This window comes from Balaenoptera borealis (genome assembly GCF_965194805.1).
Source record: "Balaenoptera borealis genome assembly, chromosome: X".
NCBI classification, from domain to species: domain Eukaryota; kingdom Metazoa; phylum Chordata; class Mammalia; order Artiodactyla; family Balaenopteridae; genus Balaenoptera; species Balaenoptera borealis.
The window spans coordinates 54,568,179-54,590,528 of NC_138881.1; the positions used below are offsets into that span (position 1 = coordinate 54,568,179).

The following is a 22,350-nucleotide window of genomic DNA, read 5'->3' on the forward strand; positions in this document are numbered from 1 at the left end:
AGATTAATGATGTTGAGCATTCTTTCATGTGTCTGTTGGCCATCTGTATATCTTCTTTGGAGAAATGTCTATTTAGGTCTTCTGCCCATTTTTGGATTGGGTTGTTTGTTTTTTTGTTATTGAGCTGCATTAGCTGCTTGTAAATCTTGGAGATTAATCCTTTGTCAGTTGCTTCATTTGCAAATATTTTCTCCCATTCTGAGGGTTGTCTTTTGGTCTTGTTTATGGTTTCCTTTGCTGTGCAAAAGCTTTTAAGTTTCATTAGGTCCCATTTGTTTATTTGCGTTTTTATTTGCATTTCTCTAGGAGCTGGGTCAAAAAGGATCTTGCTGTGATTTATGTCGTAGAGTGTTCTGCCTATGTTTTCCTCTAAGAGTTTGATAGTGTCTGGCTTTACACTTAGGTCTTTAATCCATTTTGAGTTTATTTTTATGTATGGTGTTAGGAAGTGTTCTAATTTCATACTTTTACATGTACCTGTCCAATTTTCCCAGCACCACTTATTGAAGAGGCTGTCTTTTCTCCACTGTATATGCTTGCCTCCTTTATCAAAGATAAGGTGACCATATGTGCGTTGGTTTATCTCTGGGCTTTCTATCCTGTTACATTGATCTATATTTCTGTTTTTATGCCAGTACCAAACTGTCTTGATTACTGTAGCTTTGAAATATAGTCTGAACTCAGAGAGCCTGATTCCTCCAGCTCCATTTTTCGTTCTCAAGATTGCTTTGGCTATTTGGGGTCTTTTGTGTCTCCATACAAATTGTGAAATTTTTTGTTCTAGTTCTGTGAAAAATGCCAGTGGTAGTTTGATAGGGATTGCATTGAATCTGTAGATTGCTTTGGGTAGTAGAGTCATTTTCACAATGTTGATTCTTCCAATCCAAGAACATGGTATATCTCTCCATCTATTTGTATCATCTTTAATTTCTTTCATCAGTGTCCTATAATTTTCTGCATACAGGTCTTTGGTCTCCTTAGGTAGGTTTATTCCTAGATATTTTATTCTTTTTGTTGCAATGGTAAACGGGAGTGTTTTCTTAATTTCACTTTCAGATTTTTCATCATTAGTATATAGGAATGCAAGAGATTTCTGTGCATTAATTTTGTATCCTGCTACTTTACCAAATTCATTGATTAGCTCTAGTAGTTTTCTGGTGGCAGTTTTAGGATTCTCTATGTATAGTATCATGTCATCTGGAAACAGTGACAGCTTTACTTCTTCTTTTCCGATTTGGACTCCTTTTATTTCTTTGTCTTCTCTGATTGCTGTGGCTAACACGTCCAAAACTATGTTGAATAATAGTGGTGAGAGTGGGCAACCTTGTCTTGTTCCTGATCTTAGTGGAAATGGTTTCAGTTTTTCACCATTGAGGACAATGTTGGTTGTGGGTTTGTCATATATGGCCTTTATTATGTTGAGAAAACTCCCCTCTATGCCTACTTTCTGCAGGGCTTTTATCATAAATGGGTGTTGAATTTTGTTGAAAGCTTTCTCTGCATCTATTGAGATGATCATATGGTTTTTCTCCTTCAATTTCTTAATATGATGTATCACGTTGATTGATTTGCGTATATTGAAGAATCCTTGCATTCCTGGGATAAACCCCACTTGATCATGGTGTATGATCCTTTTAATGTGCTGTTGGATTCTGTTTGCTAGTATTTTGTTGAGGATTTTTGCATCTATGTTCATCAGTGATATTGGCCTGTAGTTTTCTTTCTTTGTGACATCTTTGTCTGGTTTTGGTATCAGGGTGATGGTGGCCTTGTAGAATGAGTTGGGGAGTGTTCCTCCCTCTGCAATATTTTGGAAGAGTTTGAGAAGGATAAGTGTTAGCTCTTCTCTAAATGTTTGATAGAATTCGCCTATGAAGCCATCTGGTCCTGGGCTTTTGTTTGTTGGAAGGTTTTAAATCCCAGTTTCATTTTCAGTGCTTGTGATTGGTCTGTTCATATTTTCTATTTCTTCCTGGTTCAGTCTCGGTAGGTTGTGCATTTCTAAGAATCTGTCCATTTCTTCCAGGTTGTCCATTTTATTGGCATAGTGTTGCTCGTAGTAATCTCTCATGATCGTTTGTATTTCTGCAGTGTCAGTGGTTACTTCTCCTTTTTCATTTCTAATTCTATTGATTTGAGTCTTCTCCCTTTTTCTCTTGATGAGTCTGGCTAATGGTTTGTCAATTTTGTTTATCTTCTAGAAGAACCAGCTTTTAGTTTCATTGATTTTTGCTATTGTTTCCTTCATTTCTTTTTCATTTATTTCTGATCTGATCTTTATGATTTCTTTCCTTCTGCTAGCTTTGGGGTTTTTTTGCTCTTCTTTCTCTAATTGCTTTTGGTGCAAGGTTAGGTTGTTTATTCGAGATGTTTCCTGTTTCTTGAGGTAGGCTTGTATTGCTATAAACTTTCCTCTTAGCACTGCTTTTGCTGCGTCCCATAGGTTTTGGGTCGTCGTGTCTCCATTGTCATTTGTTTCTAGGTATTTTTTGATTTCCCCTTTGATTTCTTCAGTGATCACTTCGTTATTATGTAGTGTATTGTGTAGCCTCCATGTGTTTGTATTTTGTACAGATCTTTTCCTGTAATTGATATCTAGTCTCATAGCATTGTGGTCAGAAAAGATACTTGATATGATTTCAATTTTCTTAAATTTACCAAGGCTTGATTTGTGACCCAAGATATGACCTATCCTGGAGAATGTTCCATGCGCACTTGAGAAAAATGTGTATTCTGTTGTATTTGGGTGGAATGTCCTATAAATATCAATGAAGTCCATCTTGTTTAATGTATCATTTAAAGCTTGTGTTTCCTTATTTAGTTTCATTTTGGATGATCTGTCCATTGATGAAAGTGGGGTGTTAAAGTCCCCTACTATGATTGTGTTACTGTCTATTTCCCCTTTTATGGCTGTTAGTATTTGCTTTATGTATTGAGGTGCTCCTATGTTGGGTGCATAAATATTTACAATTGTTATACCTTCCTCTTGGATCGATCCCTTGATCATTATATAGTGTCCTTCTGTGTCTCTTGTAATAGTCTTTATTTTAAAGTCTCTTTTGTCTGATATGAGAATTGCTACTCCAGCTTTCTTTTGATTTCCATTTGCATGGAATATCTTTTTCCATCCCCTCACTTTCAGTCTCTATGTGTCTCTAGGTCTGAAGTGGGTCTCTTGTAGACAGCATATATATGGCTCTTGCTTTTGTATCTATTCAGCCAGTCTGTGTCTTTTGGTGGGAACATTTAATCCATTTACATTCAAGGTAATTATCGATATATATATTCCTATTCCCATTTTCTTAGATATTTTGTGTTTGTTATTGTAGGTGTTTTCCTTCTCTTGTGTTTCTTGCCTAGAGAAGTTCCTTTAGCATTTGTTGTAAAGCTGGTTTGGTGGTGCTGAACTCTCTCAGTTTTTGCTTGTCTGTAAAGTTTTTAATTTCCCCATCAAATCTAAATGAGATCCTTGCTGGGTAGAGTCATCTTTGTTGTAGGTTTTTCTCCTTCATGACTTTAAGTATATCCTGCCACTCCCTTCTGGCTTGCAGAGTTTCTGCTGAAAGATCAGCTGTTAACCTTATGGGGATTCCCTTGTGTGTTATTTGTTGTTTTTCCCTTGCTGCTTTTAATATGTTTTCTTTATATTTAATTTTTGATAGTTTGATTAATATGTGTCTTGGCGTGTTTCTCCTTGGGTTTATCCTGTATGGGACTCTCTGTGCTTCCAGGACTTGATTAACTATTTCCTTTCCCATATTAGGGAAGTTTTCAACTATAATCTCTTCAAATATTTTCTCAGTCCCTTTCTTTTTCTCTTCTTCTTCTGGAACCCCTATAATTCGAATGTTGGTGCGTTTAATGTTGTCCCAGAGGTCTCTGAGACTGTCCTCAGTTCTTTTCATTCTTTTTTCTTTATTCTGCTCTGCAGTAGTTATTTCCACTATTTTATCTTCCAGGTCACTTATCCATTCTTGTGCCTCAGTTATTCTGCTATTGATCCAGTCTAGAATATTTTTAATTTCATTTATTGTGTTTTTCATCATTGCTTGATTCTTCTTTAGTTCTTCTACATCCTTGTTAAATGTTTCTTGCATTTTGTCTATTCTATTTCCTAGATTTTGGATCATCTTTACTATCATTATTCTGAATTCTTTTTCAGGTAGACTGCCTATTTCCTCTTCATTTGTTTGGTCTGGTATGTTTTGACCCTGCTCCTTCACCTGCTGTGTGTTTTTTTGTCTTCTCATTTTGCTTATCTTATTGTGTTTGGGGTCTCCTTTTCACAGGCTGCAGGTTCGTAGTTCCCGTTGTTTTTGGTATCTGTCCCCAGTGGCTAAGGTTGTTTCAGTGGGTTGTATAGGCTTCCTGGTGGAGGGGACTAGTGCCTGTGTTCTGGTGGATGAGGTTGGATCTTGTCTTTCTGGTGGGCAAGTCCACGTCTGGTGGTGTGTTTTGGGGCGTCTGTGGCCTTATTATGATTTTAGGCAGCCTCTCTGCTAATGGATGGGGCTGTGTTTCTGTCTTGCTAGTTGTTTGGCATAGGGTGTCCAGCACTGTTGCTTGCTGGTCGTTGAGTGAAGCTGGGTCTTGGTGTTGAGATGGAGATCTCTAAGAGATTTTCGCTGTTTGGTATTACGTGGAGCTGGGAGGTCTCTTGTGGACCAGTGTCCTGAAGTTGGCTCTCCCACCTCAGAGGCACAGCCCTGATGCCTGGCTGGAGCACCAAGAGCCTTTCTTCCACACGGCTCAGAATAAAAGGGAGAAAAAAATAGAAGGAAAGAATGAAAGAGGATAAAATAAAATAAAGCTATTATAATAAAAAATAAGAAAAAAAATTATTAAGAATAAATGTGTTCAGAATTTTTTTTTTATTTTTAAAATTAGATTTATTAATGTTTTATAGTAAAAAATAAGAAAAAAATTATTAAGAAAAAAATTTATTAAGAAAAAAATTTAATTTTTTAAAATAAAAAATATGAAAAAACTTATTAAATTTTTTTTTAATTTCTAAAAATAGAAAATAAGGAAAAAATTATTAAGAAAAAATTTATTAGCAAAAAAAAATTTTTTAAGTTAAAAAAAAAAGAAAAAAAAAAAAACCACGGACGGACCTAACCCTAGGACTAATGGTGAAAGCAAAGCTATACAGACAAAATCTCACCCAGAAGCATACACCTATACACTCATAAAAAAAGGAAAAGGGGAAAAAGGAATATATCCTGCTCTCAAATTCCACCTCTTGAATTTGTGATGATTCGTTGTCTATTCAGGTATTCCACAGTTGCAGGCACATCAAGTTGTTTGTGGAGCTTTAATCCACTGCTTCTGAGGCTGCCGTGAGAAATTTCCCTTTCTCTTCTTTGTTCGTACAGCTCCCGGGGTTCAGCTTTGGATTTGGACCTGCCTCTGCATGTAGGTCGCCTGAGGGTGTCTGTTCCCCATCCAGACAGAACGGGGTTAAAGGAGCAGCTGCTTCGGGAGCTATGGCTCACTCATGCCACGGGGAGGGAGGGGCACGGATGCAGGACGAGCCTTTGGCGGCAGAGGCCGGCGTGACGTTGCAGCAGCCTGAGGTGCGCCATGCATTCTCCTGGCGAAGTTATCCCTGGATCACGGGACCCTGGCAGTGGCGGGCTGCACAGGCTCCTGGGAGGGCGGTGTGGAGAGTGACCTGTGCTCGCACACAGGCTTCTTGGTGGCGGCAGCAGCAGCCTTAGCGTCTCCTGCCCGTCTCTGTGGTCCGCGCTGATAACCGCGGCTCACGCCTGTCTCTGGGGTCCACGCTGTTAGCTGCGGCTCGCGCCCACCTCTGGGGTCCACGCTGATAGCCGCGGCTCGCGCCTGTTTCTGGAGTTCATTTAGGCGGCGCTCTGAATCCCCTCTCCTTGCACGCCACGAAACAAAGCAGCAAGAAAAAGTCTCTTGCCTCTTCGGCAGCTGCAGACTTTTTCCCAGACTCCCTCCTGGCTAGCACCGAAGCCTGAGCCTCAGCTCCCAGCCCCCGCCTGCCCCGGCGGCTGAGCAGACAAGCCTCTCGGGCTTCTGAGTGCTGCTCGGCGCCGAGCCTCCATGCGGGAATCTCTCCACTTTGCCCCCCGCACCCCTGTGGCTGCGCTCTCCTCCGTGGCTCCGAAGCTTCCCCCCTCTGCCACCCGCAGTCTCTGCCCATGAAGGGGCTTCCTAGTGTGTGGAAACCTTTCCTCCTTCACAGCTCCCTCCCACTGGTGCAGGTCCCGTCCCTATTCTTTTGTCTCTGTTATTTCTTTTTTCTTTTGCCCTACCCAGGTATGTGGGGATTTTCTTGCCTTTTGGGAGGTCTGACGTCTTCTGCCAGCGTTCAGTGGGTGTTCTGTAGGAGCAGTTCCACGTGTAGATGTATTTCTACTGTATCTGTGGGAAGGAAGGTGATCTCTGTGTCTTACTCTTCCGCCATCTTGTCCCTCCCCCCAACAATGCTTGTTTTTGTGTGATATATTTTTTCAGGAGGATGTGCATGAGGATATGTTATGTGAACTTTTGTTGCCAACCAACACCACAGCTGCAGAATTATTGAAGTCTTTGAATGATTGCATACCAGGAAAACTGAATTGGTCATTTTGTGTCAGTATATGCACGGATGGAGTGGCTGCCACGACTGGACGACTTTCTGGTTTCACTACTCAGGTCAAAGAGGTCACTTCTGAATGTGAGTCTACGCACTGTGTCATCCATAGAGAAATGCTGGCTAGCTGAAAAATGTCATCTGAACTTAACAACGTTTTGCAGGATGTGATTAAAATTATCAACCACATTAAAGTGCATGCCCTTAACTCACATCTGTTCACGCAGCTCAGTGAGGAAATGGACGCAGAGCACACAGGTCTTATACACAGAAGTGAGATGGCTTTCTAAAGGTAGATCACTGGCCAGAGTTTTTGAGTTATGAGAGCCACTCCAGAGATTTCTTTTAGAAAAACAGTCACCACTGGCATCACATTTCACAGAGATTTTGAAAGAGACTGAGCCAGGGCCTTCTTTCTCCCAGCTGGTGAATGATCACCTATCTCAGCTTTCAAAAGAGTTTGAGCATTACTTCACAACCACAAAATACCCCAGAACTGGAAAGGAATGGATCCGCAACCCATTTGTGAATAAGCCAGGTGAATTGACTTTGTCCATGCTAGAAAAGGATCAACTGCTTGAAATCACAAATGACAGTGGCCTTAAAAATATGTTTGAGACAACTTCAAATCTCCATGTATTCTGGATTAAAGATAGTCAAGTTGGAATATCCTGAGATTGCCACAAAAGCGCTGAAAACCCTGCTTCCATTTCCAACATCCTATATTTGTGAAGCAAGGTTTTCTGCAGTGACAGCAACCAAAACAAGATTACGGAGTAGACTGGACATAAGCAACACACTTCGGGTGTCACTGTCTCCCATCACCCCCAGATGAGACCGTCTAGTTTCAGGAAAACAAGCTCAGGGCTCCCACTGATTCTGCATTATGGTGAGTTGTATAATTATTTCATTATATATTACAAAGTAATAATAATAGAAATAAAGTGCACAATAAGTGTAATGCGCTTGAATCATCCCGAAACCATCACCCTGCCCCCGGTCCGTGGAAAAATTGTCTTCCACAAAACGGGTCCCTGGTGCCAAAAAGTTTGGGGACTGATGTGTTAGACTTCCACTAAAAGTTTTATTTGATAGACACACTCCATCACTGTTAATGAGATGGGGGGTAGTGGGAGGAGTTTCCTGGGCTTGAAAGGGTTTGAAAATAACTGATTCCCCCCCCCCGCATTCATTAAACAAGTGAAGAAACTGAGTCTCGTTTATGGGACAGGTCTCTCGCCTAGGGTCCCACAGTGCTTCAGTGGAAGAATCCACTGTAAGAGTGGCTCTCTGCTCAGTATTCTGCAAAGACTCCTATCCCACTCAGAATAAAAATAACAATAAAAATCCACTTCCCTTTTCTTGTCATTATTTCTCTGCCTCCTTCTTCTACTGTTATCTCCCTCAGTCTTGCCACGTCAGCCACACTTGCCTGCTTGCTATTTCTTGTACACAACAGGCAAGCTCCTAAATTACCCTTAAAAGCTGTTTCTATCTGAAATGCTCTTTTCCCAAATAGCTTAATGGCTTACTCCTCTCCCTCCTTCAAATATTTGTTCAAAAGAAACCTGATAAGACCCAACCACTGTATTTAATACTGCAAACTTCCTCCACATCCAGCACTCCTGATGCTCTTTACCCAGTTTTGACCTTTCTCTTTTCCATATGATTTATCTTCTTCAAATATCTGATACAATTTACTTATTTACTAGCTTTACTGCTTATTGTCTTTCTTTCTCAATGGGATGTGAGCTCCAGAAAGGCAGATATTGTTGTCTATTTTGTTCCCTCTTTGTCCTTAACACCTAAAACGGTGCTTGGCACATAGTAGGTGCTCAATAAATATTTGTAGTTGAATAAGATCTAGTCTCTCTGTCTAGGCTGTCTCTTAGAGTCTCTCTTTCCTGCTCGGTGTATTGTCATTCCCTGACACTTACTCTGAGTTTTGACCACCACAGAACACATGGCCTTCACCTGACAGGCCATGAAGTCCTCATGGCATTTTGGGCTCTAGTCACTGTGGCTTTCACATATGGCTTGAATGTAGGATTGTAAATAGTTTAAATGGTCTGGATATGAAGATTACCATGGACTTCCTGTCTAAAACCAACCAAAAGGATTCGCTTCATCAGAAGGCAGATGAGGTGAAATTAACTATGTAAATTGGCAGGAGTAATTGGACTCTCTCATCAGAGGGAGACCTCCCCAAACAAGTAGCCATTAATGGGAAAATGTGCAATGGAATCATTTTATTAATTCTGTAGACCCCAAGGGTGAATTATGAAAGAAAAATACCCAAATCTCCTTTATACAATACTAGAGACCTATTAGTTTCAGAGGGAAGTCTGGCCCCATGCTCTTCATCCTTCAATCTATGTTTAGCCCACATTAAGTCTAAGAAAAAGAATGTATGTCTGTGTTTTGGAGATGTGCTTACTTTATGGTAAACAAGTAGAGGAAAAAGCAGACCCACATCTTTCACTCCTGGGAAAATAAAGAGGAAATTTGAATGGTAGGATCCAAACCTACCCCTTTCCCTTGTGAGAAGTCAGCACTGGTGGAAAGATGCACAAATCTGAAGCAATGGTATGGAGAAAATAAGGTGAGAAAGGAATGACGGGGATCAAACCAGACCACCTAATTATCCAGAAGGTCAAAACATGGGAGGAAGGGTGGGACTTCATGGATCTCTTTAGTGAAATTGGAGTTGGGGTAGAAGATGACAGTTTAGAGCAAGCGGAAAAGAATTCTGTTGTCTTTCTTAAGCATAGGTAATAGGAGAAATCCTTCAACACTGTTCTTAGAATTTTCCAAATCCCTGGAAATATCCATATAGCATAATTGCAGGACCACTATTCCAAAGCAAAAAAATTGCTAAAATAACTCTGGTGCTCCTTATGTGTTTATCTTTTGGCCAAAGGCCCAACCTTACCTCCATCACACACATAGCTGAAAAGACTCATAGTCTTTGAGTCCCTACCTACCACATGAGATGCATTGGCTCAGTTTTGCTTCGCCTAAAGAATAACAGGACAGGAAATTAAGATATACATACACACTCCCCAGGTGAAGGCTAATAATAGTAGCCACCCTCAATCACTGAGCTTCTTGCAGCTATTGTGGATCTATTTGCATTGAAATCTTCCCTCTCCATTTTCAGTGGTTCCATGATTATGCTTGTTCTATTTCTCTCAATGAACAAAGACAAGGAGACTTCCATTAACTCCATGTAATGTCTGCTTCCAAAAAATCCCTCTAGCTGTTCTCCTTTATCCAGCAGCCTCTGCTCCATGAGTAGTGCCATTCTTGTGACTCAGAAGACTCCTTGAAAGAACTGCTCCGCAGATGTATAGGGAGCAAATATATGGTTATGAGGGACAGGGGCAACTGAGAAGTCAGGGTAGAGGATGGCTTCTGGAAGAGGTTTGGAGAAAAGCTTTTTAGTTTTGCCATGCCTGGTCCAGGGAAGGTCATGCCCATAGATGTCAAAGCAAAGTTTTATTTGAGATTTATGACCAATTGTTATTTACGAGTTAGAACCAGTCCTTAACCATGGTTGCTTTTGACTGACTTCAGAACAGAAACTAAGCCTGAGTTGATAATTGACTAATATAGAAATATCCCTTTTAAGAGGAAAAGAGTGGAGGTGGATGTGGGGAGGGGCAGGGAATGAACTACCCTGGTTAACTAAATGTTTTGGTTAATAGAGAGATTTCTGAGCACATTCTCCCACCATTCTTGGTCTTGAGTCATAAACACTGAAACTTATGATATTATTTACTCTTCATGAAACCCTAATGAGGGAATATTATCATCTCTTTTCTGTAGACAGAAAAAACGAGGCTCAGAGAGGCTTTAGCTGACTTGATGAAGGTCACATAATTATTAATTGAGCTGAGACTCAAAGCCAGTCTTTTGACTCCAAATCCAGTTTTTATTGTTATTTATAAATCAGGTTATGACACTGTTCATCTAGGAAATGTTTACTATAGAAGTAATAGAAGAATTGGAATATCAGAAAATACTCTTAAAAATGAATTTTTCAAAGCCATAGTGTAATCATGGACTCATAATAATGGCTGCCATTTACCAACTTCCTATGTTCTAGGCATTTTACATTTGTTATTTTGAATATGCCCAATTTTATAGAGGAGGAACTGGTGGTTCAGAAAGGTTAACATACTGTATAATTTATACATTTGTTATGTCTATTATTTATCGTACTCCTCCCTGCAGTACATTAGTAGGTTGTAAACTCCATGAGGACAAGGATCCCCAGTGCCTAGAACAATTCTCAGCATACAGTAAGTGCTCTAATAAAAAAGGTTTATATGTGAGTGCCAGTATCAATCAGGATTCTCCAGAGAAACAGAACCAATAGGATATTTATGATTTATTTTAAGGAATTGGTTCATACAGTTGTGGGGGCTGGTCAGTCCATAATTTATATGACAGGCTGGCAGGCTGAAAACTCAGGCAGGAGTTGATGCTGTAATCTTGACACAGAATTGCTTCTTCTTCAAGGAACCTCAGTTTTTGCTCTTAAGCCTTTCAGCTGATTAGATGAGACCCACCCACTATTGAGGGTAACCTTTACATAAAGTCAACTGATTGCAGAGGTTAACCATATCTACAAAATACCTTCACCAGCAACACCTACATTAGTGTTTAATTAAACAACTGGGTACTATAGCCTAGACAAGTTGACACATAAAACTGACCATCACAGTGCTCAAGTTCATATAGTTAAGTAAGTAGTGTTGTTGGGACTTAAATCTAGGTCCTTGTGATTCTCGAGCCTATCATCTTTCCTTTACACAACAAGAGTGTCTAATCTGGAGGGAATTCTCCAGAACATCTAGTGTAATCCTACAATAATAGATATGGGAATATCGAGGATGGGTAGAGAGAGGGAGGGGTAAGTCACAGGAAGTTGCTCAAATTGAAACGCAGATTTCCAGACTTCCTTCTCCCTCTATGATGACTGGGATAGGCAGAATCTGTTCTGAATCCCTGCTGTTATGATCCAGGACTGGGGAGGACACTGGAGAGGGTGTCAAAGACTGTGCTGAATGTGTGCTAAGAATGACAAAGCCCATATTCTGGAAACAGATTTTGTAAAAAGTTGCTGAGCTTTTTGACTGTTTTTTTCCTCTGTCTTTTTTTTTTTAAACATCTTTATTGGAGTATAATTGCTTTACAATGGTGTGTCAGTTTCTGCTTTATAAAAAAGTGAATCAGTTATACATATACATATATCTCCATATCTCTTCCTTCTTGCGTCACTCTCCCTCCTACCCTCATTATCCCACCCCTCTAGGTGGTCACAGAGCACCGAGCTGATCTCCCTGTGCTATGCGGCTGCTTCCCACTAGCTATCTATTTTACGTTTGGTAGTGTATATATGTCCATGCCACTCTCTCACTTTGTCAAACCTTACCCTTCCCCCTCCCCATATCCTCAAGCCCATTCTCTAGTAGGTCTGCATCTTTATTCCCATCTTGCCCCTAGGTTCTTCATGACCATTTTTTTTTTCTTAGATTCCATATATATGTGTTAGCATACGGTATTTGTTTTTGGCTTTCTGACTTACTTCACTCTGTATGACAGACTCCAACACCATCCACCTCACTACAAATAACTCAATTTCGTTTCTTTTCATGGCTGAGTAATATTCCATTGTATATATGTGCCACATCTTCTTTATCCATTCATCTGTCGATAGACACTTAGGTTGCTTCCATGACCTGGCTATTGTAAATAGAGCTGCAATGAACCTTGTGGTACATGACTCTTTTTGAATTATGGTTTTCTCAGGTTGTATGCCCAGTAGTGGGATTGCTGGGTCGCATGGTAGTTCTATTTTAAGTTTTTTAAGGAACCTCCATACTGTTCTCCATAGTGGCTGTATCAATTTACATTCCCACCAACAGTGCAAGAGTGTTCCCTTTTCTCCACACCCTCTCCAGCATTTATTGTTTGTAGATTTTTTGATGATGGCCATTCTGTCCTCTGTCTTTTAAAGTTGACCCCATATACTTAATGCCACTGAATTTTATACCTTAAAATGGTTGAAATGTCAAATTGTATGTTATGTATACTTTATACAATAAAAAAAATTTAAAAATATTTGATCACAGAGTGGGAATACAAACTTGAAATCAGAAATCAAGAGACTTATGTATTAGGTGGGTGTCTACTGTATTCCAGGAATTTTACCTATACATATATATTACCTTACTTAATCCTTAAATCATCAATGTGAGGTAGTAAGTACTATAAAGAAACTTAGACCCAGAAAAGTTAAATAACTTGCCCATAGTTGGGAGATAGGAGAGCCAGGACTTGAACTCCAGTGTCTTAACTCTTATGCATTTCAATACCAACATGAAGATTAATGATGATGATGATAAGGCATTATATATATGGAGAACCCTTATTCAAAGACATGTTGAGGAGAAGACTAGAGTCACCTTTTATCATTTATTTATCATTAGTAATATATAAAATTAATTATAATAATTTATCATTAATATTTTAATACAAATGTGTTTCTCAGACCAATTAAGTTGCTTGGCAAGGCCTTGAATAAATGGAACCCAAGAGAGGTAAGTATATCAGATAAGAAAGTATTCAGTTGTAGAATGTTGGAGAGGGCAGGCATTGATAGCACCACCTGGGGGAAAGCTGGGCATTTAATAGAGCAGGTAAATAAAACCTATGCTTGTCTTTCAGACACGCCAATAGCTATACCTTTCAACTCCATTTCCTCCTTTAGCATGGACCAAAGGCAGCATGATCCTTGCATTATTTTTGTAGAGCAAAATTAGAAGCTAATTAGCTAATATCTGGAGTTGCCACCACTCCCACTGCTATTGCTCAGTTGTTACAGTGGCTGTTTATTTTCTGTTCTGGCTAGTGGGCACACCTGGGAAAACAGAAGTACTTCACAGGAAACTGATAGAACTGGATGGGAAAGAAATCAACTAAGCTCACTGGCTAAGAGTGACTCATGTAGCCTAAATTGGGGCTGTGGCAGGTGGTAAGATTTGACTAGGGAAATGGATTCAGCAAGTCAAGGCAAAGGAAAACACAGACATCTAAGACAAGACCTGAGTCTTTTGACTGCTGTTGGGTTCAGAATTGTTTTACAGTTTTCAATAGCTATTTTGATCTCTCTGGGCTTCCATTTTACAGTAAGTCAGTCTTAACTCTGCTACTGGTTGGCCATATAGCCTTGGACAAGGCTCTACCTCTCTCTGGGCCTCAGTATCCCTTTCTGTACATTTAGAGAATTTGGGACTAGTTAATCACCAAGAACCTCTTCATTTCTGACTGTATCACATTTTGAGACTTTTTGAGTGTGTGGACTTCTTCCGTCTCACTTTGAGATTCAGGAAAAACAGTGGTCCTCACAAACCACAAAAACACAGCCTGCTACACAGTGAGCATCAATAATTGCTTGTTGAATGAATAAATAAAAAATAATAATAGCTAATCCTTATTGAGCAGTTGCTATGTACCAGGCCAGAGCTGCAATTCTCATCTCAGAGACCTGGAGAACAAGGCCCTGTCTGATTCATCTGTGCACTGTTGAGGTTGTCATCATGTTCACACAGCAAGTAATTGATGGACCCAAGACTCAAATCCAGGATGGCTGCCTCTAGAATCCATACTCTTAAATGGCTACACTCATGCAGTAGTTCACAAAGAGCTGCTATTCAGTAGATGCATCACAAATATTTGCAGAATAAACAGACCTGCACTGATAAATAGGTTAAGCCACTTTGTGCCCTGGCTATGTTGAGAACCTCATTAGGTAAGGCAGTGGTTTTACATCACCTCAACAAAAACAGGAGCCATAAGGATAGAAGAAATGAGTCCCAGGGTTGGAGTGTGCTAGCGTTGTGTGTCTTGGGTAAGAATGTACTCTTTCTAAGCTTCCATTTCATCATCTATCAAGTAGAGTGAATAACTAAAAACTCAGAGGGTTGTGGTGCACACAGTGAAAAGGCAAACATGAAAGCCTCTAGCACTGTGCTTGACAGATCTGGATCCTAATCCAGAACTGTGAGCTTTATTTTCCTCCCCTGAGGATTAGAAAAGCAAAGCCCTGGGAAAGTGAGAGGAAGTTTGCACAAATGGGAAGAGGACAAAGGGTTCGGGTGAAACAAGAAAGCTCAGGAAATATGGATGTGCACCTGGGAGGATGGAGAAATGAAGGGGAAACATTGCTTCCCAACATTGTATCCACGGAGTTTCTCTGACTCAAAGCCTGGTCTTCAGCATGTCAAAGAGCTCATGAATTCTATCAGTTCTTCTCAAAACCTTTTTGTTTCATGGACTACTCGAGTAGCCAAGTGATACAAAAGCCACAATCTTCTCCCTTTTTTTTCCTGAAATATCTGTGTTGGCATAATATAAAGCCAGAGACTCCATAAGTTTCCAGCTTGTAAGGCTCAAAAGAAGCCAAAGGTCTTCCCTTTAGGGAGGGACGGTTCGGTGCTGGATCAAATTTTGTTCACCAGTACAAAGTCTGGCACATTATAAGTGCTCAATAATTATTTGTTGAATAAATCAAAATATTACATTTTTTTTTCAGAAGGGGTAACTTGCCAAAGCAAAGATTGTCTTTTTTTTTTAAACTGTTTTGGCTGGTATTACATAGCTACAGCCCCCAACCTTCCCATCTAGGAGCCAGTGACAGAAGGCAGACAGATTGTCAAAGGACAGACAGACACATGGACAAGGAATGAGCAAACACACATACCAAAGGCTCTGTGTAAGCCAAGGAATAAATGCCTATTCTTACTCTTCACTCTCTCTCTCTGTGCACTTAGTACAGAGAGGCTGGCATTTCATAATCCAAATTCCTGGCAGCATTTTCCACGAGTCTGCTTTCACAGAGATGTGAAAATTAATTTAGTTAAAATATGGTCATTGATTCACAGGCTCACAGAACATAAGGTCTTTAAGGTCCTCTGACTTCAAACACTTCATTGTGCTAAGCAAGGACCCAAGGGCCAAGAAAGAAGAGAGTAATTGTTCAAGGTCACAGAGTCAGAAGCTAAGCTGGGACTTGGACCTATGGCTTCCAGGGCCAGAGCAGTTTCTTTTCTATCCCATTGTCCATTGATATGTAAACTGCTGATGTGTGGAATATCCGATCCACATCCATGTATTAAGGCGGAACCACAGAGACCTTGATTTGTTAATCAGTTTGTTAATTTGGCATATGCCACAGCTATCTTGACAATATTCAATAAAAATAGAATTCTTCCTCATTTCTATTAGTTGTATTCTGAACTCTCCAATATTATAGGCACTAGCTACATGTGGCTTTCGTGGTCACATGAACTGTCTCATAGAATTTTCAATAAGTTTTATTTCTGCACTATCCAATATGGCAGTCATTAGCTGTATGTGGCTTTGAGCACTTGAACTATGACTAGTGCAACTGAAGAACTAAATTTTAAATTGTGTTTAATTTTAATTCATTTATATATAAATAGCCATGTGTGGATACTGCTTACCATGTTGGACAGCAGAGCTATAAGATGGGGACGAGAATCCCCGCCTTGCCTTCCTTCCATGACTGATGAGGATGGAGTGAACAGAGTTCCTCCAGTCTAAAATGGTAGAAAAACCTTTAGGATCAGAAAAACTTGAGTTCAAACCTTCACTATATTACTCACTAGCTGTCTTCCCTTAAGGAAGTCCCTTTATAAATTGAAAACTTAGTTTCTTCATCTGTAAAATGTGGAGAGTAGTCCCTATCCTTACAGGATTTTGAGGCAGGACCACATGAGATTGTATTGCACAGGGCCTGGTGTGGGACTGTGCTCAGGCACTATGAATTTTGCTTTTTTTTCTCTTCTGTTATCAAGGCCACCAGTAATCCAGGACAGGGAGTCCTTGAATGGCCTTGAAGACTATGTATTTCTCAAGGAACAAAAGGGCACATGATGACAGGTGGGGTAGGGGTAGAGGGTTAGAAGTGGAAATCCAGCCAGAAAAGCAAGAGTCCAGGCAGGCCTGCACCCAAAAAGGTCTCACAGCAAAGGGAAGCCAAGGATTGAGTCAAGTGAGGGACCTGAGATTAAGAGTCCAGAGGCCTGTGTTATAGATCCTACTCTGAACTTCGGTGTCATCATCCATAAAATGGGGTGGGAGTATGTGGTGGTGGTAGAAGGTAGTCACTACACTATAAAATATCTAACGTTCCTCTGGGCTTATAACTAACCTAATTTATAGTATTTAAGACTAGCATTTCCATTGACTTTTAAGGCTCAGCCCTACCTTCAGGGCCCAGAGTGGGCCTTACAAGCTCTGGCTTCCTCTTTTATGAACAGACTCTCCTCCACAATCTTCTTAAGACTCAGAAGGTCCTGATCTACTAGAGAAAATTGATAGCTTCTATATTTTTCTAAGGAAGACAGTAGGGCATGGCAGGTGCACAGAACTAGAGTTAAACCAGGACCTTAGGTAAATTGCTTCACTTCCCAGGGCCTCAGTCTTCTCAACTGTAAAACAAGAGTGGTAGAAACTATTTTCCAGGGCTGCTGTGACAAGTAAATGAGAGAATAATGTGTCAGAACTTGGTAATCTGTGAAGAACAGTACACATAGGAGAAATTAGCAAATGAACTTTCATTCTATTTTGCTTATACCTCTAGGGAGCAATTACTTGTCTGCCATGTTTTAGAGTCAGAAATTGACTGATCTTCCTCCCTAGATTTTGACCTCCCAAGGATTCCAGACTGTATCTTAGTTATCTTCAGCCCTGAAGGTAGTGCCTGGTACAGAGCAGACACAAAGTCAGCCTGCAACAATATATTTAACCCATATAGAACTGAACCCCAGAAGCAATAATAGTATTTTCATTTTATAATTCGGTCATATAAAAAACTTTGTTTCTGCACAAACTATTAACGTTGCTAATTATGTCTTCACTGCCAGGAAGCTCAAGATACGGTGATTAATTATACTTGTCACAAGAGTCTGGCTCATCCTCTCCCTGGTCCTCATTTTTTTCTATTATGGCACACCATAGAGTCTAAGTGTTTTTTAATGTAAGGTGTAGCAAATACTTGGTGGAATTGCACAATGATAATGCACATAGATTCCAGGGTCAGACACACCTGGATTCAAATCCTGGCTCTGCTATTTCCTGGCTGGGTGACTTTAGACAAATTACTTCATTCCTTTGAGACTCATTTTCTCCTACCATAAAAGAGGGTGATAATTTGTACCTCAGAGTGACGTTGTAAAATTTAATAAGGTAAGGCACAGTGCTTGGCATATGATAAGCAGTCGGTAATCAGTTAATATATGAAATATGCACATGTATGGCTTTTCTGCTTGTCTTTTCTCCAAAAAAATAGGTAAAAGTGAACGTACACATCCATAATTACATTCTATTTTGCTGCTTCCCACTTCTGGCACCAGACCCTAGGCCAGTGGCCATCCAACACCATAAGAAGGAAATAGCAAGTCAGGGCATTAAAGCAGGGGTAGATAAACTAAAGCCCATGGGCCAAAGATCATAAGCAAAGAACAGCTGTTAAATGTTAGAAGAAGAAGGTGAAGAAGGAGGAGGAGGAGGAGAAGGAGAAGGGGAAGGGAAAGAGGAAGAAGAAGAAGGAGGAGGAAGAGGAGGGAAGGGAGGGGTGAGGGAGGAGAGAGATGAAGGGGCGGGGGAGGGGGAGGAGAGTAAATCACCTGCGGCCTGCAAAGACCAAAATATTTCCTATCTGGTTCTTTATGGAAAAAAAGTTGCCGACCACTGATCTAAAGAAGAAGAGCCATGGCCACCCTTGCGAAAGACAGATAAAAACATAGTGTAGTACTAGAATAAGGCTCCGGAGTTAAAAGTCTTAAATTTTTATCCTACAGAAGTTACCTCCACCCTACAGCCAAGACTGTGAGGGTCAAATTGGATAATGTATCTGGCACTCAATGTACGTGTAACTTTCCTTTCACCCTTATTTGTTCATGTAAATTGATAAGTGTTTATAAATCTGGAGTTCATAATTCAGGGAATACCTAATTTTATTCTCCTTTTTTCAATACTTTCTCATCAATTGGGCTATCTCGTGTTATGATATTGTCTACCAGTGGAGCAGCCCATTAAGCCCCCAGTGGGAACTCAATACATACTTCCTTATTACTTTGTCTTGAAATGAAGAAATGCCAGAAATGTTTCCCGAGAAAGGTCCTCTTCCTGTTTAGGCACTTCTTTCACTGGGTTACATTCATGAGACTATAGATTGGCTTGAATATCTTGAAAACCATCATCATTTCTGGCTTCAGTTAGATGCTATCCTTACTTTCTCTCTAATCCTCAAACAACTCTGTAGCACAAGCAGTGTTGTCCTCCATTCAGATGAGGACACTGAAGCTCTGAGCTGTTATATCACAGTAACTGACTGAAGCCCAATCTTCTCTATGCCCCATTTATTCTTTATATTGTACCTCAATAAGTAGTTAGGAAAGGCTTCTTGGAGAACTAAGGTTGAGGGAAGAGAAAAAGTAGACCCAAAGTCCTATGACCTTCATTCCCAAGGTTTATTTGAATTGAGGAATTTGAGGATGCCAGGCCAAAGAAGGAGCAGACTTCTGGAAACATATATAAGTATATTTTATTTTTTCCCACAGAGGGGGCTGATGGATTCTGAGAATCATGTAGATAAAGAATATAAGCTCCTCCTAAAAGATTTAAATAATAACCTTTGCTTTGCACTCTTCAAAAAGCTGTGTTGAACCTTAAAATTAGATAATGGATGTAGAAGGGAATTGTAAACTGTAAAGGGCTATAGTAATGTGACAATCTTATTCCCATATTCAGGGGAAGGGCCTGGACTTAGGTAACATGATGGATCTGTGCTAGAACCAGGTTTGATTCCCCCATCTCCCTGCCTCTGAGCCTAGCACGTCTACCAGTATCTCCACAGCAATCTCCACAACTAATATGTCCTTAGAGTGTTAGGTGATAGAAGAAGTTGGAGGTAGCCTGAGCAGGTTGCATTAGCACCTCACCCCCTTTTCAAGGGAAGACCATCAACCCAGCAAGCAAATTCCTGTGTCTTTCTCACTCCTCTGCTATGAAATTCTTATGTCTGCCTTCCATCATGTTGGGAAGGAGGAGAGCTAAGGAGGTGGAAGAGGTGGAGAAAAAGCCATTCCAGCAAGAAAAGGAAGCTTCCAGACAATAATTGGTATTCTGTGGCTACCGTTCAGGTCAACTGGCCAAACACTCCCTAAGAGTTTCATCTGGTCAGGCTCTAAGTCACATCCCAGAGTTGAATGTGAGTTGACCCTGTTCTCAGAGTTGTGGGCATGCCCTCTGAGTTCAGCTGCAGCTTTAATACTGCACAGAGTATCTAAGTTCAGTATTAAAGCATAGAGTATCTAAGTGGAAGCAGTGTGATGGGACAAGGAGAGAGAAACCTACAGATACAGCTGCCTCCCCTGCCCCCACCTGACTCCCAAGGCCGATCTTGACCCAGACTCATACAGTCTGATGGACCTGTTCCCATCATCAGGGAAGTGATAATAATAATAATAATAACAACAACAGCAACATTTGTGCCAGTTACTAGATCAAGCATTTTTCATATATTAACTTCTTCACTCCTCCCAGAAATTCTATGTAAAAGGTATATTATTATTCCAATATTTCCTAATAAGGAAATTAAGACATAAGGTAGTCCTCAGATTACAAGAGAACTAAGTCATCTTGATTCTATAAACATTGACCACCTACTATGTGCTAAATTCTGTGCTGGTCCTGGGAATACAGAGTACCGTGGGAATACATAATCTCAGTCATGTGGGAGAGTAGAAAAGTAAACAGTCAGGTAGGCAGTCACCAATTATATATATATAGTTATACGTGAAGTGCTTATTATATGTCAGGAACTATGCTAAGCCCTGAGTTTAAATGATAAAGAAAGCAGATACAGGGCTTCCCTGGTGGCGCAGTGGTTGAGAGTCTGCCGGCCAATGCAGGGGACACGGGTTCGAGCCCTGGTCTGGGAGGATCCCACATGCCGCAGAGCAACTAGGCCCGTGAGCCACAATTACTGAGCCTGCGCGTCTGGAGCCTGTGCTCAGCAACAAGAGAGGCCGCGATAGTGAGAGGCCCGCGCACCGCAATGAAGAGTGGCCCCCGCTGGCCGCAACTGGAGAAAGCCCCCACACAGAAACGAAGACCCAACACAGCCAAAAATAAATAAATAAATAATTAAAAAAAATAAAAGAAAGTAGATACAGTGTTACAGCAGAGTGACAAGTGTCATGGTAGAGGTAAGCACGGGGGTTATGGGATCTCAGCCTGGGGAGTGGCAGGGGGATTCTTATAAGAATTCCAGGAAAAGTTGATCCTCTGGGCAATTGCTGCCCCTCAGGTATTTAAAAGACACCAGCATTTATTGTTTCTAGATGTTTTGATGATGGCCGATCTGACCGGTGTGAGATGATATCTCATTGTAGTTTTTTTTTTTTTTTGTCATTGTAGTTTTGATTTGCATTTCTCTAATGATTAAGGATGTTGAGCATTCTTTCATGTGTTTGTTGGCAATCTGTATATCTTCTTTGGAGAAATGTCTATTTAGGTCTTCTGCCCATTTTTAGATTGGGTTGTTTGTTTTTTGTTATTGAGCTGCATGAGCTGCTTGTAAATCTTGGAGATTAATCCTTTGTCAGTTGCTTCATTTGCAAATATTTTCTCCGATTCTGAGGGTTGTCTTTTGGTCTTGTTTATGGTTTCCTTTGCTGTGCAAAAGCTTTTAAGTTTCATTAGGTCCCATTTGTTTATTTTTGTTTTTATTTCCATTTCTCTAGGAGGTGGGTCATAAAGGATCTTGCTGTGATTTATGTCATAGAGTGTTCTGCCTATGTTTTCCCCTAAGAGTTTGATAGTGTCTGGCCTTATATTTAGGTCTTTAATCCATTTTGAGTTTATTTTTGTGTATGGTGTTAGGGAGTGTTCTAGTTTCATATTTTTACATGTACCTGTCCAGTTTTCCCAGCACCACTTATTGAAGAGGCTGTCTTTTCTCCACTGTATATTCTTGCCTCCTTTATCAAATATAAGGTGACCATATGTACGTGGGTTTATCTCTGGGCTTTCTATCCTGTTCCATTGATCTATAGTTCTGTTTTTGTGCCAATAGCATACTGTCTTGATTACTGTAGCTTTGCAGTATAGTCTAAAGTCAAGGAGCCTGATTCCTCCAGCTCGATTTTTCGTTCTCAAGATTGCTTTGGCTATTCGGGGTCTTTTGTGTTTCCATACAAATTGTGAAGTTTTTTGTTCTAGTTCTGCGAAAAATGCCAGTGGTAGTTTGATAGGGATTTCATGCTGGAGAGGGTGTGGAGAAAAAGGAACACTCTTGCACTGTTGGTGGGAATGTAAATTGATACAGCCACTATGGAGAACAGTATGGAGGTTCCTTAAAAGACTAAAAATAGAACTACCATACGACCCAGCAATCCCACTACTGGGCATATACACTGAGAAAACCATAATTCAGAAAGAGTCATGTACCAAAATGTTCATTGCAGCTCTATTTACAATAGCCAGGACATGGAAGCAACCTAAGTGTCCATCAACAGATGAATGGATAAAGAAGACGTGGCACATATATACAATGGAATATTACTCAGCCAAAAAAAGAAACAAAATTGAGTTATTTGTAGTGAGGTGGATGGTGTTGGAGTCTGTCATACAGAGTGAAGTAAGTC

The 22,350-nt window shown here is 40.3% G+C and overlaps 1 long non-coding RNA gene across 1 annotated transcript in view; it reads left to right on the forward strand.

Moving 5' to 3' along the window:
• The first annotated feature begins 717 nt into the window (after positions 1-717).
• Positions 718-22,350, forward strand: part of LOC309620428 — a 667,971-nt gene continuing 646,338 nt past the window's right edge. The window contains exon 1 of the long non-coding RNA XR_014239545.1: positions 718-1,032. This is a non-coding gene — a long non-coding RNA (uncharacterized lncRNA). The remainder of the gene's footprint in view (positions 1,033-22,350) is intronic.